Consider the following 14,084-nt stretch of genomic DNA (forward strand, 5'->3'; position numbering starts at 1 on the left):
GGTCTGTCAAAAATAAACACATTTTAAAGGAAAAAGATTTCCTAAAGATAGGTTAATTTAAAATTGTAAATGATTCAATTCACTAGTAAGATACAACAATTCTAAATGTGTATGTGCCTAATAACATAGCATTGCCATGTTACTGCAAATACAGTGCTGTTGTCAGGAAGAACTGAGAGTATGGAGGAGGCTTAGTGATGGCAGATCTCAGAACTTTCCAGGAAATATTCACTCCTACAATGAAAGGCCCACCCTGAGTGGAATCTGCTGTAAAAAGCTTCAGTTTGACAAGAATATGCTCACTGGGGGACGCTGACGAAAAAAGTATATAATGTGTTCAAGTTGTCTAGAAGTGACAAATCTCAGAAAGCGCCAACTTTTGGAAAGGAGGGGAACACCTTGGAAAGAGGGCCTCTTATTTTTTTGCTGACAGGAACAAGAAGAGTTCAAGGCTGGTCTTAAAAATCCTCTTGTTAGGAGATAAAGAAAGCCTGAATAACTAGAGAGGGCATCTTTTAAAGAAGCAGTCTATCTTGGAAGCAACCAAGGAGAGAGCAAATGCACAAACTTCTAAAGCCACCCACAGGAAACTCCTAATAATTACATGTTGGGAAAGAAGCATCTCATTCAAATATGAGTATATTTTTAAAGGGATGAAAAACATCTTAAAAGATACACAAAGAAAAAGGTAAAAAGAGCACCAAACATCTCCTACACCTGAATCACCAGCTATCTTAAGGAAGAAAAAGGAAAACAAGCAAAAATGCACAGGATAAGGAATGGCATGTGGAAACAATCGCAGAAACAACAAACAAATAAAAATAAAAAGACAATTTTTCCCAAGTTTATGAAAACAATTTTTAAATAGGTAAAACAGATAATTTTCAAAGGAAATTGAATTCACCAAAAGTGATTGCATATAAAATGAAGTGCCTAAACAAACTGGTTAAAATAAAAGAATTAAAGGAATAAAAGGCCAACCTTAATACAGACAAAGCTGAGACAGTTAAGTTCTACTAAACCTCCAAAGGCCAGATAATCCATTGCTATTTAAATTGCTTAGAAATATAGGCCAAAAAGGAAGACTTGTTTTTATGGAAGGACTGTATCTGACAAAGTTTGTACACACAACATACTCAAATACAAACAGATCTCTCCTATGACTATCATAAAAAGCAACAAAAGCCCAAATAAAATGGTAAATAAACACATTCAGCAGTCCATTGAATAAATAATTCATATTTCAGGAACAACAATATAAGGATGGCTCAATAATGGGAAATCTGTTAATATAATTCAGAATATTCTTACATTTAAAGCAGAGAAAATAAACATTGTCATCTCCACAGAGATATAAAAACAACATTTGAAAAAGTTCAATCTCATTTTGATTTTAAAAATCGGTAAATGAGAAGACACTTCCTCTCTATATTAGCAATACACAATTAGAACCAAGCAATTCCATTCCCAGGTATATAACCCAGAGAAATTCTTGGTCATGTGCCCCAAGAGATGTACTCAAGGAGACTAATAGCAAAACATTTAGGTTTTACAGCAAGTGACTGAAAAAAAATCCCACACACATCAAAAGTAGAATGGCTAAATAAATTGTGGCATATTCATTCAGTGGAATACCATACAGCAGAGAAAATATATGAACTACAACTTTATGTATCAATGTGGAAGAATCACAAAAAGATAATGGTAAACAAAATAATCAGGTCAGAGAAAATGCCTGCAATATGACTCCATTTATATGATGTTCACGAGCAAGCCAAACTAAATAATCTATTATTTGTATACATTTGAAAGTCATAAAATTCTAAAGAAAATCACAGCAGTGATTATCACAAAAGTCAAGAGAGTAGTTATATTTGGTGGGGAGTTCGGGGAGATCTACAGAGGGAGTGTCTAAGATTATTGTGCAATTTATGTCTTTACTTGGGCTAGGTTCTAAGATGTTTGCTGTATATATACTGCACACAAAAGCACACAAATAGAAACATACAGCTCAATGAATTTTCACAATGGAATCCAATATGCAGATGAAGTAGTAGATTTCCAGTGTACCTGAAATCTGTCTTGAGGTCCTTCCTTTTCTCTGTCTCCCACTTAAGGAAAACCACTATCCAAACGTCCAACACCACAAATCAATTTTGCCTACTTTTGAACTTTATATAAATAAAACTACATAGAATATACTTTTAGTCTGGCTGCTTTTCCTCAATATTGTATTTTCAAAGTTGACCCCTGTTGCATGCAGATAGAGTTTTTTCTCTCCCTGCTTATTATTCATAAACTGTAACTATATGTTTCATATGCTTTTCTGTGCATGTACTATATTTCACAATAAAACAAATGAAAATAAAATTTGAAACCTTAGATTCAGGAGGTAGGTAGTTCCTGTTATTCTTTGCAGTTTCCTGAATGTTGTGTATCCTAACTATCCAAACATTTCAGACATCAAATATTTCCAGAGAGGTTGTTGAAAAAATAATTTCTCCAACCCCCTCAGAATGTCTACTTTTGCTGCCAAGTGCAGACCAGACATCAGGACAACAAATATGGGCTCTGTCAAATAATTTCACCTGAAGTGTTTAAAAGACAAAAATTCGAATTGCAAAACTGATGAAGGGTTCACTTAGCCAAATTCCCCCAGCAGATCTGCTTCTGACAAGGCTAGGCAGCAGGTAAATTTTCTTGGGCACCTGCCCCTTTCTCCAGTCCTCCTCCCTTCACACTCACAGATTCACCTATTTGTACGCTGTATTTGCTCTTTTGATCTGTGAGTCCCACCCTGGCTCTTTGCTCCGTCTGGGCTTCTCCATGTGTCAGCCTTTTCAATACTGATGAAAATGATTCTGATAAAAAATAATTCACAGTGAAGTATAAGAAAAGGGGGATTCTTTTATATTTCCAGGGACTGTTACATTTTAACAGGGCCAATGGTCAAGGCAAAGTTACTGCAAAGGATCAACTATGGTGCTAGAATACTGCGAGAGATTCTTCGGTGGGCCTTTTACATTACATCAGATGGACATTACTATAATTTGCTTGCTGGGAGCAGATCCCAGACCCTGCACCCTGGGAGGCTTTTTCTCTTCTAAGCCAGGGGAGTTTGGATGGTAGGAAGAAGGCTTTTAACCTTATCCCTGTGGCCTCCGAACCAGAAACCACGATTCAAAGACGAAAGTTAACCTTCACAGCAGAAAAATCTTTCTGAGCTGCTGCCACTAGAAAAAACAAGAAGTCAATCCCAAACAGAGGCTGTGATGGGAGAACACCCAAGTGCTGACACTCTCCTGACCAGGCTGGGCATCTCTAGTTGGCTCTGAGGGTGGACATTTATGGGTCCAGCAGGTATCAGGATTGGGACAACTGCCTAAAGTCAGACTTGAGCCTGCTGGTGCTCAAAGCCTCTTCCCAGGTGAATCTGAAGTCATTTTTCTGAGGATGTTGCTTCCATTGTATCAGTCCCCTCCCAGGTGATCCTCCTACCCTCTAGGGGTACCACACTTTCTGATTTGCTGAAAGAGTCCTGGTTTATGCCTGTTGTCCTGGAATCCCTCTCAGTTTTGCATTTGTCCTGAATTTTTAATTTTCTAACAAATGAAATTACTTGTTATTATATGTTAGAATCTTACTCCTAACAAATTCAAGTAGTATTCATAGTTGCATTAAAGTAAGTTGGGAAAAGTTGGATAGATATCTATCTACTTTGAACCTCCAGCTGCTGCCATGTTCTCACTTAGAAGTCAGGAAGGTAAGTACATGTTCAGTGGGCAAAGTTCTTACTTTCTTGCCTGGTAAAGCAATCACATGCTATCTTGCCTCAAGCTTTTTTAGACGTAATGCAACCAATGCATTCTTTGTGAGGTAGCATGCAGGATACTGGCTGACAAACTGAAGTCTGGTCAGACACCAGGGGCTAGAGATGGCTGACCCCTTCCAATACAAGTGATGGTGAGAGAAGTATTCTGGCCATCTGGTATCCCAGCTAGCGGTGCCCTGGCCAGTCATGCAGATGGCGAGATGCAAGAAGTCATCAGGCCACTAGTCAGATCGTACCCTAGTAAATGGTTGAACCATGACTGAAGCACAGTTTTATTTGACTGAACTCTTAGACACCTACCCCCCCCCTCACTTCCACTAAAGACTTCAACAAAAGACTCAGCCTCTGTCTCCCTTCCTGTCCTGCTTTCCTCTCTGGTGAATTCTGTATCCACGCGGACATGTGCACCACCTAAGTGGTTGAAAGTTAGTGGGGAAATTCTACAACTCTGGACATTAGTGCAATTACAATTTCCTGATATCCTCATAATGCTCCTGGACATCTCCTCTGCCAGTGTCTGATTAGATTCCTCTCTGTTCACCTAAGCAATGAGTTGAAACATTCACAAATTTTCTCAAGCCCCCTATCCTAAACCTACCTTTCTCATAAAAGGTGCCCTTGCAACCTGTTTCTTCCTTGGAGGATATTGAGGGGCTCAGTTGTGAATTTCTCAATCTTCAGACACTATACTCCCTCCCATGCTGTTCTGACTGTAGAAGGCCAAGGTACTCACCCATGTTTGCTATCCTCTTCCCTTCTGTCCCTTCAGGGAACTGCCACATTCTTCTCACATTCAACCTGCTCTCTAGGCTTATTTCCTTTGGTTTATAAACTCTATCAAGTCTCCCTCAGCAAAATAAACAACAAAAAAAGACAACCCCACCCCAAACCTAAACCGTTCCCTTAGCATTCTCCTTTCGGCTCGTGATCTATCCTTCTTCTCTTGTAAATCAAGCATCCTGAAAAAGAATATATCTCCTCTTGGAATTTTCTCACTGCCCATTCTCATCTCAAACCCTCACAATCTTCACTTCCACACTCACCATACACCCAAAATGGCTCCAGGGGAAATAGCAACCCAGTGAAAAAAATATATATTTTTTCTATTAATGTCCTTGAACCTCTGCATAATTTGATACATTTTACTATTCACTTCTTAAAACTCTGTACATCTCAATATGCCTGGCTTTTGTGACCATTACCTCCTGATGTCACCTCTCTCTCCAAGCCCACTTCCTCTTTGCCCCCATCTCACATGTCCTCACCACATCAGAATGATTCTACTCAGTCTTTTTCGTGGTCACTCTTTCATGGTCACTCTTTCACTGGCCACTGCACCAAGGCAATTCCAACCTCACTCACATTTCTTTTACCAAGTATAGGACAGTGACCTTCAAACTATCTTTCCCACCTAGAATTTTCACCTGCACATCCAGGTCACCTATCTAAACGCACCATGGAACTTGTACACTTAGTTGTCTCATAGATACCTCACCACTGAAGGGTTCCGAATGTGCCTCACTATTTTCCCCAAAGGCTCATTCCCCTGTAATCCCCAACTCGGTTTATAGGGGCTCCACCAGACACCAGCCACTGAGGCCAGAGATCTGCGATGCATTTAAGATTCTCTCCTCCAATCCCGTCACTCCCTAATGTCAAAGAATCATCACAGTTGCCTTCTTTTTATCCTAAATATTTTCAAAACTCTTCCCGTCTTCCTTCTAGCTTCTATTCTCAGGCTCTCTCTCTAACTTTTCTCCCTGCTTCTCTTCTCATTTTCTCTCCACTCCCTGCTGCCACCAAGCTAACATGAAAGCATTTTTTTTAAAAACCAACCTTGCCTGGGCTCCCTCTTGCCTGCAGGGTCCACTCCAGCCTAAGATGGCAGGCACAGCTCTCAGGGTGTGCAAGCTAAGCCTCACCTTGCCTTGGTCCATCTGCCGCCTCTCTGAGCAGAGCTCCAAGAGAACCACTCAGAAGTGCCTTCTCTTCCCTGCTGACATGAAATCTGAACATGCATAAACCGGCAGCAAGGTGATGTAATCCCATCCAATTTTCACAGATAATCTCCAGCGTGGAAATGTTTCCAGCCACAGCTGAAAGACACATGTGGTTTTATTCGGCATGAAATTCAGCAAGTAATTAATACTCAGCTCTGTCAGGCTCCTGGAAGCAGGTCTGGCCGTGGAGCCTTGGGGGGAAGACAGTGAGGTCTTCACCTGATCTGTACCAACTCCTTCTGTCCTGCCAGGGAGGGCAAAAGCCTTTCATACCTACTGCTGGGTAATCACACACTCGTGCTGGCTGCTTCTTGGGGTGCATGGAGGGGTGTCAGATTCTGGACGATAGCACATAGAGCACCCTGAATCAACACTGGTTTTGAGGCTGTCTGATTTCTTTCCATGATTACCTAGCAACTGTGCACAGCCAAAGATCTTCTGGGAGAAAATATATAATCATGCAAAAGGTTTACATCATACTAAAGGTGTGACATGCTGGGAAACCACATCTTTAAGTTCAGCTGAGGCAGACTACAGAGCAAAATGTGCATTGGATACCTCTTCTGGAAACCTCATCTCAGGGGCTTCCTTATAAGAATGTGCCATAACCAACTGGAGTTTCCCTTTACTCCTGTCCTTTCATTTGCCCCTTCCTCAAGTGAACATATTCATTTCTTACTAGATCCTGCCGTTGATCTATCTCCAATTCTGCTTGATGCTCAACATCAGTGGTTTTCATAATTTTTTGACTTTCAATCATTCTTTGGTCTTTAATATTTTGGGGACCTCTTTGAGAAACAAATTAAAGCTATGGATTCTCTTTCTCTCTCTCCTAGAAATAAAGGCACATACAGTTAAATTTTGCTTATGACTCAGAGAGTTCATGGACCGGCCCCTTCCCAACACAGCACGTCCATAGCCCTCCCAGGTCTGATACACCTTTCAATTGACAACCTTCAAACACTGTAGAAATCTCTCATGTACTACTTCCTCTCTCCTCTGTATTTCCATTTGACTTCTGATATGCTGACATGTCATGTTTTTCCCCCAAAGAGAATCTGCTTTGTCTATATCTTCTCCATGAGATGTCCTGAACTGAGTTTGGCTCTACAGGTTTGCCATGATGAATGCACAGTAAAACAGGTTGTCCCATCCTCTTTATAGACACAGGATTGCAGGAAATGTAGTCTTCCAGCACACCGGCTTCCTTGGCAGTTGCATGTGCAGATCCACCCAGAATGTGCTGTCAGCTAAAATTCTGAAGATGTTTCTTGCTAAGTTGCATTTCTCTCAAGCTCTGGTTCTTATGTCTATAGGCACCCCACAGAAAAGCCAAATTAATTGTAGCCTAAGGGAGCATATTAGAAGAGGCCAGGACCTGGAATCGGATTTCCCCAAAGGAATGGGGAAAGCTGTGGTGCTGGCAGCAGTAGGCAGTGTGGGAGGAAGTCCAGTGTAGCTGCTGGCATATGACATTCATTAGATAGAGTATCCATGGGTACGGAAACAGAATGAAGGCAAGTGCTGTGATGTCATTTCAGTAAGCCAGTGGACACAAAGCAATGGGGAGAGCCCATTCATTCATTCATTCATTTAATTAGCCAATTTTCACCATGCTGCTCCTAAGTTCCAGGCTGTGTGCTAGGTACCTGGAAAATGGTGTAAAGGTCAGATATGGTCCCTACCTTCATGGAAATTCCTGTGTATTGGGTGATACAGATATGGCTGGTGTGATAATTGAACTTTGGGGAAAGTACAACATTTTAGAGAAGACTTAGATCTTAGAAAGATTTGGGGAATCAGGGAAGCCTTCCTAAGGAGAATGAAATCAATGCTGATTTGTACAGCAATAGTAGGTGCTAGCCAGGTGGTGTGTGCGTGCGTGCGTGTGTGTGTGTGTGTGTGTGTGTGTGTGTGTGTGTGTGTGTGTGTGTTTTGGGGGGTGCAGGCAGTGGAGGGACAGAGGATGTGTGGAGACTTGGAGGAAAATTGTTCCCGAAGAGCAGTGAGAGAGGCTGAGAGAAAACATCAATAAAGACAACTGGAGAGGCAAGAAAGGCCCAGAACACGAAGGGCCTTGGATGCCATTTAGAACTTCACCCTTTACCCTGAAGGGTTTTGAACAGAGCATAATAAAAGTAGATGGGTGTCCCAGGGCAGTGATGGGAGGAGGCTGGCACCGTTTGTCAGCTTGGAGCAGAGCCACATGGGGAGCACTTTTGTGGAAGAGACTTCATTCCCTGTGGCTGGGTGAGGGCTGGGAGCACAGACAACCGGCGAGGTGGATGCCTACCCTCAGGGTCAGTTACCAACTGGGGAGTTCAGAGGAGAGCCTACAAGAGCTCCTTGCTTCTTCAAGATCTGCCATCATGCCTCTCATCTCCACATTTGCCCCACAGAGTACAAAGAATGTTATTTCATTGAACCCCCCCCCCCCCCCGCCCCGTTGCTTTTGCTACCTGTCCTTGGGAGGGGAGCAGTTTGGTGAGCTGCAGAACTGGCTAAACTCTGCAGGGAATAAATATATTCTTTCCTCTTTGTCCCATCTCATCCATGCATATCCAGAATACAACTCTCCTTAGGGTTTCTGGAATTCACCCACAGAGCCTGAAACCTAAAGACATCGCCACATATCTGAGTTCCAGGACACGGGGCCAAGAAGACACCCCAGCCCCCTTTGGGTCCTGCTTGCACACTGCTACTACCACTTCTGGTTTATCTACCTTCCCTGGTCCTGGCCAGTTAGAGATGGGTCTGAAGTAGCTTCAAGGAGCCAACAGTAGCCAACCCTCTGCCTTCCTGATTACACCCACATGGGAAATGAAGGATTTGTTGAGTAAACCAACTGATCCATTGGGAGCAGAAGGAACAGGTGGGGCTTGTCCCTGAAGAAAACTTGTTAGAACAACAAGCTTTTCACTGTGAGACTTGGTATGCAGAAAGAAAGAGACATTAACACTTCTTTTGTTTGAGATCCTAGGAGACAAGATTTGCAGGCTTATTCCATTCCTCACCTTAGCCTCACCGAGAAGCAGCTAGCAACCAATTCCCTTTTGTCTTGGAAAGAATAAACTGCTTACCTTGGCACCCAGGCCGGGCTCTCCTGATGGAACTTGTTCTGAGAACAATGTCTGCCTCTGATGTGTGAGAACCTGCAGGCTCCAGGCAGGTCCTATTCCTGGGGTGACCTTCTGCTGACCCTGCCCCCTTGGGGCAATATCCCAGCCAAGGCAGCTGCCTGTTAATTCTCAGTAGTAATAGGACCCCCTCTAAATGCTTATCAAAGCACTGGAGCACTGAACGTGAGCTCTTTAAATTACTTTCGCTGAAAGATCCTTGGTGCCTGCCTCTGCATTCAGTGAACCTGCTGGGTATTTCACTGAGCACTCTATTTTTGCAGCCAGCTTGTAAGTCCTGGATGACACTCGTTAAATGGGTTTCTGAGGACTGGTGTGCTGCCTGTTTAGGAGCCAGGTTGGAAAAGCCATGCTTTCCAGGGGAGGACTCCCACCCTGTAATGTGATACGTGGGGGTGAGTGTTCGAGGGCATCAAGGCTTCAGGGATTATTTTGGTTTGAAAGCCAGATGAGCAAGGAGTGTTTGTCCTGCTTTCCAAAGCACGAACATGATGCAGTTTGAGGATGGGAGTAAAACCCCCAGGGATGTTCCTCAAGGCTAACGTTAAAAAGAATAGGAGCCAAACTTTGCATTGAATCCCATAACCTCTGGGAGTTCTGTACCCACAAAAAACCCCATCCAAGCAGCCCAACTTCCTCTGCTAGAAGGACTTATCCTTATTTGTCTGCTGGAATGTGCAAAGCGATTTGCAAGTTCTTGTAGGTTCACTCATTAGTAAATGGTTTGGAACATTTATGGTGTGTACCAGTTTGTATACATTACGACCCCAGAAAATGCTGTGTTCTTTGATGCAATCTTGTGGGTGCAGATGTATTAGTATTAGTATTGATTAGGTTGGAACCTACTGGTTCAGTGTTTACATGGAGGCGTGACTCAATCAACTGTGGGTGAGACCTTTCATTGGATTATTATTTAAAGATCCATTCAGTGTGGCTCTTTATTGGATCACTGGAGTACTTTTAAAAGAGCCACACAGGCCCAGACACAGAGCAGCTGTGAGTGACATTTTGAAGAGCAGCTACAGCTAAGAGAGGACAAAACACCTCAAGAGCAACACTTTGGAGAAAGCCATTTTGAAACACAACCTGGGAGCAAGAAGACGCCAGCCATGTGCCTTCCCAGCTAACAGAGGTTTTCCAGACGCCAATGGCCTTTCTCCAGTGGAGGTACCCAATTGTTGATGACTTACCTTGGACACTTTATGGCCTTAAGACTGTAACTCTGTAACCAAATAAGCCCCCTTTATAAAAGCCAATCCATTTCTGGTGTTTTGCATAATGGCAGCATTAGCAAACTGGAACATGGTGGAAAACAGAATCTTTGGGAAGTCTAATAAGAAAAGAAGAGAAACTGACTCTCCGAGTCCCAAAGGGTTGAAGTGTCACCTAAGCCAAATATTACTGGAGCTTGGGTCCCCTGCAGCCCAGCAAGAATATTTCCGTGGACTCACTGGGCCCTGAAAGCATTGATCCCTCTTCTGGGGGGCAGCTCATCAAATATCCCAAACTCAGTGTCCTCTCTCCCTCTTTGCACTTGTGCCCTGAGTCTCCTACCATTGTTGCTCTGTAATGTGGTCCATGTGGGAACATATAAAAGTCACTTACAATTGAAATATATATCTGAATGTGATTAAAAGGGGGAAATGTTAGATTGTTTATATGGTAACAGAATAAAAATAGTTTAAAACTCCATGGAACTACAGTACACTATACAATGAATCCTAAAGTAAACCATGTACAATTATAAACATGTGCTATCATCAATAGTAACAAATGTTCCACACCAGTGCAAGATGCTGGTGGTGGGGTGATGTATGGGAATCCTATATTTTATGTATGATTGATCTGTAAACCCACAACTACTCTGATAAGGAAAAAAGGAATTAAACATTTTTTAAAATCATTCTACCCCCAAACCTTGTCTCCCTCATCCTAAGCACATAAGGCCAGTTTTGGGGGTCTAATGCCAGCATCTTGTTTTTAATTTGTAACAATTCATCTTTTTATGTTTACTCCAATGTTTCATTCCAGGTCAGGGGTTGGCCAACTGTGATCTGTGGGCCAAATCTTACCCACCACCAGTTTCAGCATGGCCTATGAGCTAAGAATCTGTGGTGGTTTGAAGCTATATGTACCTGGAAAAACATGTTCTTAAATCTAATCTATGCCTGTGGGTGTAAACTCCTTGTAAGTAGGACCTTTTCATGAGGCTACTTCAGTTAAGGTGTGGCCCACCTCATTCAGGATGGGTCTTGATCCTATTACTGTAGTCCTTTATAAGCAGAATGGAGTGAGAGAGAGAGAGAGAGAGAGAGAGAGAGAGGCAGAGACAGAGAGAAAGAGAGAGAGAGGTGAAGCAAGAAGCTGAAACAGAACCCAGAAGAGAAGGGAGAGACCAAGAGACATCGCCATGTGCCTTGCCATGTGACAGAGGAGCCAAGGATCATCGGCAGCTGGTCTTTGGGAAGAAAGCATTGCCTTGTGGATGCCTTGATTTGGATATTTTCCTGGCCTCAAAACTGTAAGCTAATATATTCCTCTTGTTTAAGCCAACCCATTTCATGGTATTTTCTGGAGCAACCTAGGAAACTAAAATAGAATGATATATACATTTGTAAATGATTGAAAAAAAATTGAAAGAATATTTTGTGGCACATGACAATTTTATATGAGAGTATCTACATAATATCCTACATTTACCTCTTGACTCACAATAAAATATTTACTGTGTGACTATTTATAGGAAGAGTATCCCAAATCTTAGTCTAGATTTTAATTCTGTTGTTGAAAAGAGCATGATCTATCCTTTTTTCAAAATGGCTCTAATCTGATAAGGATATTTTACATCTTGTATAAAATCTCTAAAAATACATACAGAGCAGGACAGGGTTCAGGGTGGCACAGAGTACTGTCATGTTCCATTAGAGCCATCCTCCATATTATATCAATCTAATAATCAATGTAGGGCAACAATTGTTGTTCAGTCATTTACAAATCTGCCTTGTCTTCAAGGATATCAAGAAAGCCTTGTCAGATATCTTATTTTCATCCTGTATGCCAGATATCATAATGCATTTTGCTGTTGATCTTCTTTAGGGATTCTTTCAATAAGGACTCTGAGGTAAATATGACCTAACTCATTCTCAGGTGCTAGTTCTAGTGGAGACTAGTCTCCTTTTCTGACAACATACAAGACTTGGCACAGAATTATTCCCGATATCAGTGATATGCTCTCTGGCTATAGCTTGAGAAACTGATCTGTATTTGTTAGGGTATCACTGGCTACTGTCACAGATACACCCACAAATCTCAGTGGAGTAATGCAATAGAAGTTTATTTCATTCTCAGAGCAGTTCATAACCATCATAATTTCTACATCACGGTTCAGGGACTTAATTGCTTATGATTCTGTCATACCTTATGGCTTCCAGGAGGAAAGAGAATCTGGAGAAGGTTAGCATTCTATCACCTCTCCTTATTTTTGCTTGGTGAGAATTAGTTACATGACTTTACCTAGAGCGAGAGTGCCATTCCAGCCACTTCCCAGCCACACTCTGAGCTGTGAAAGGAGAATATACATCTTGGGTGGACAGCTGGCCATCTACGTCAAGCAATTTTCCTTTTTCTTTTGAAAATTCTATCTTTGTAAATATTAAGTTGGGGCACCTCTTTCTTCTCCCATAATTCCTCAATGAACATTGACAACAGGCATTTGTAATGAGGCCAGGACACGTGAATTGTTTTTAAACAGCAAGGTGTTCTGTTAGAATTACTTCACCCATTAAGTGGTTCTATATTTGCTTCTACCCGTTTAGGTCTTAAGATCATTCCCTTTCATTGAGATCACCTTAGCTAAGACACTTGGTTGCATGTGATAGAAACTCAACTTAAATTAGCACAAATGAAAAAGAAGGTACTAGAGTACATAACAGAAGAAAAAGGTCTAAGGAACCATATAATTGGGGATTGGAACTTGGCATTTATATAGCCACATCTCTTTCTCCTTTCATCTCTTTCGCCTTCACTTGTCTGCCTGGCTTCATTTTCTTACTGCTGTCAAACACCAGCAACCCCAGTTCCCAACATCATAACCCAAAATGCTTCCTGCCTAATTTCAGATCAGGAGATCTCGGGCGAAATCTCTGTATGACTGGACTGGAGACACCTTCCCACTCTTAGCTCAATTACTATGTCCACAAAAACGGGGTAAATTAATGCACAAAGCCTTGGTACCCCCAGCTCCCCTGACTGTGGATGACAAAAAGTGGGATAATAGGAAGGCTTGCTGGGAAAACAAACAAATGCATTCCCCATTCTCTACACAGAGAAAATGGAAACAAAATAGGAGATGGGAATTCTTTGTTATCCTGTTATCCATATACATCACACCACTGGACCCATGCTGCGGACCTGGACCCAACAGCCCCTTGTTTTATTTTTAATTGCTAGTTCGTCTTTCTCTTAAAACACTCCTAAAAGAACATGCTTACCAATAACAAAAAGTAACATATGTTACACGCCATGATTGAAACATAAACAGAGTGCTATAGAAGTTGGGAGGTAAAGGAGAGCCCATGTGACTTTTGGATTCTGACTTAAAGGATGTGTGGGATTTCAACTGGCAGCAATGGGGGAGGGGAGGGGAGGAGCTGGGGCAGGATTCCAGGCAGACAAAAGGTTCTGAGAAAGCCCCCAGGGCTGATCCATATTAGCCAGGGTGTCAGGATGAAGGGCAGGATGGAAGAGTTCCAACGAGTGTTTTGGGAACAAGGAGTAGCTGGTTTTGTCTGAGGTCAAGGAAGACCAGAGGATCAGGATACATAAATTCTGGTATGTCTGTGTGAGAAACAGTCTCATTTCCTTATCGTCTCTCATTGTAGATTCCATTTCCCTCATTAAATTCCAAGCTCCTTGAATCCCCGGGGAAAAATGCTCCTTTATAGAAAGTCAGCTGTGTGCTGATGTTTTTTTAAGTCTTCATAAATCATGTGAGCCCTTTCATAAATCACGTAGAGCTGCCTTCGTTTTGCAGCTGCACCACACAGATACTTCTGGATAATGCTTCTATTTGTCTCAAGCAAAACTATCAAGACTTTGGCAGTCCCAGGCCTCCTT

Source organism: Choloepus didactylus, chromosome 5 (genome assembly GCF_015220235.1).
Source record: "Choloepus didactylus isolate mChoDid1 chromosome 5, mChoDid1.pri, whole genome shotgun sequence".
Lineage (NCBI taxonomy): Eukaryota > Metazoa > Chordata > Mammalia > Pilosa > Megalonychidae > Choloepus > Choloepus didactylus.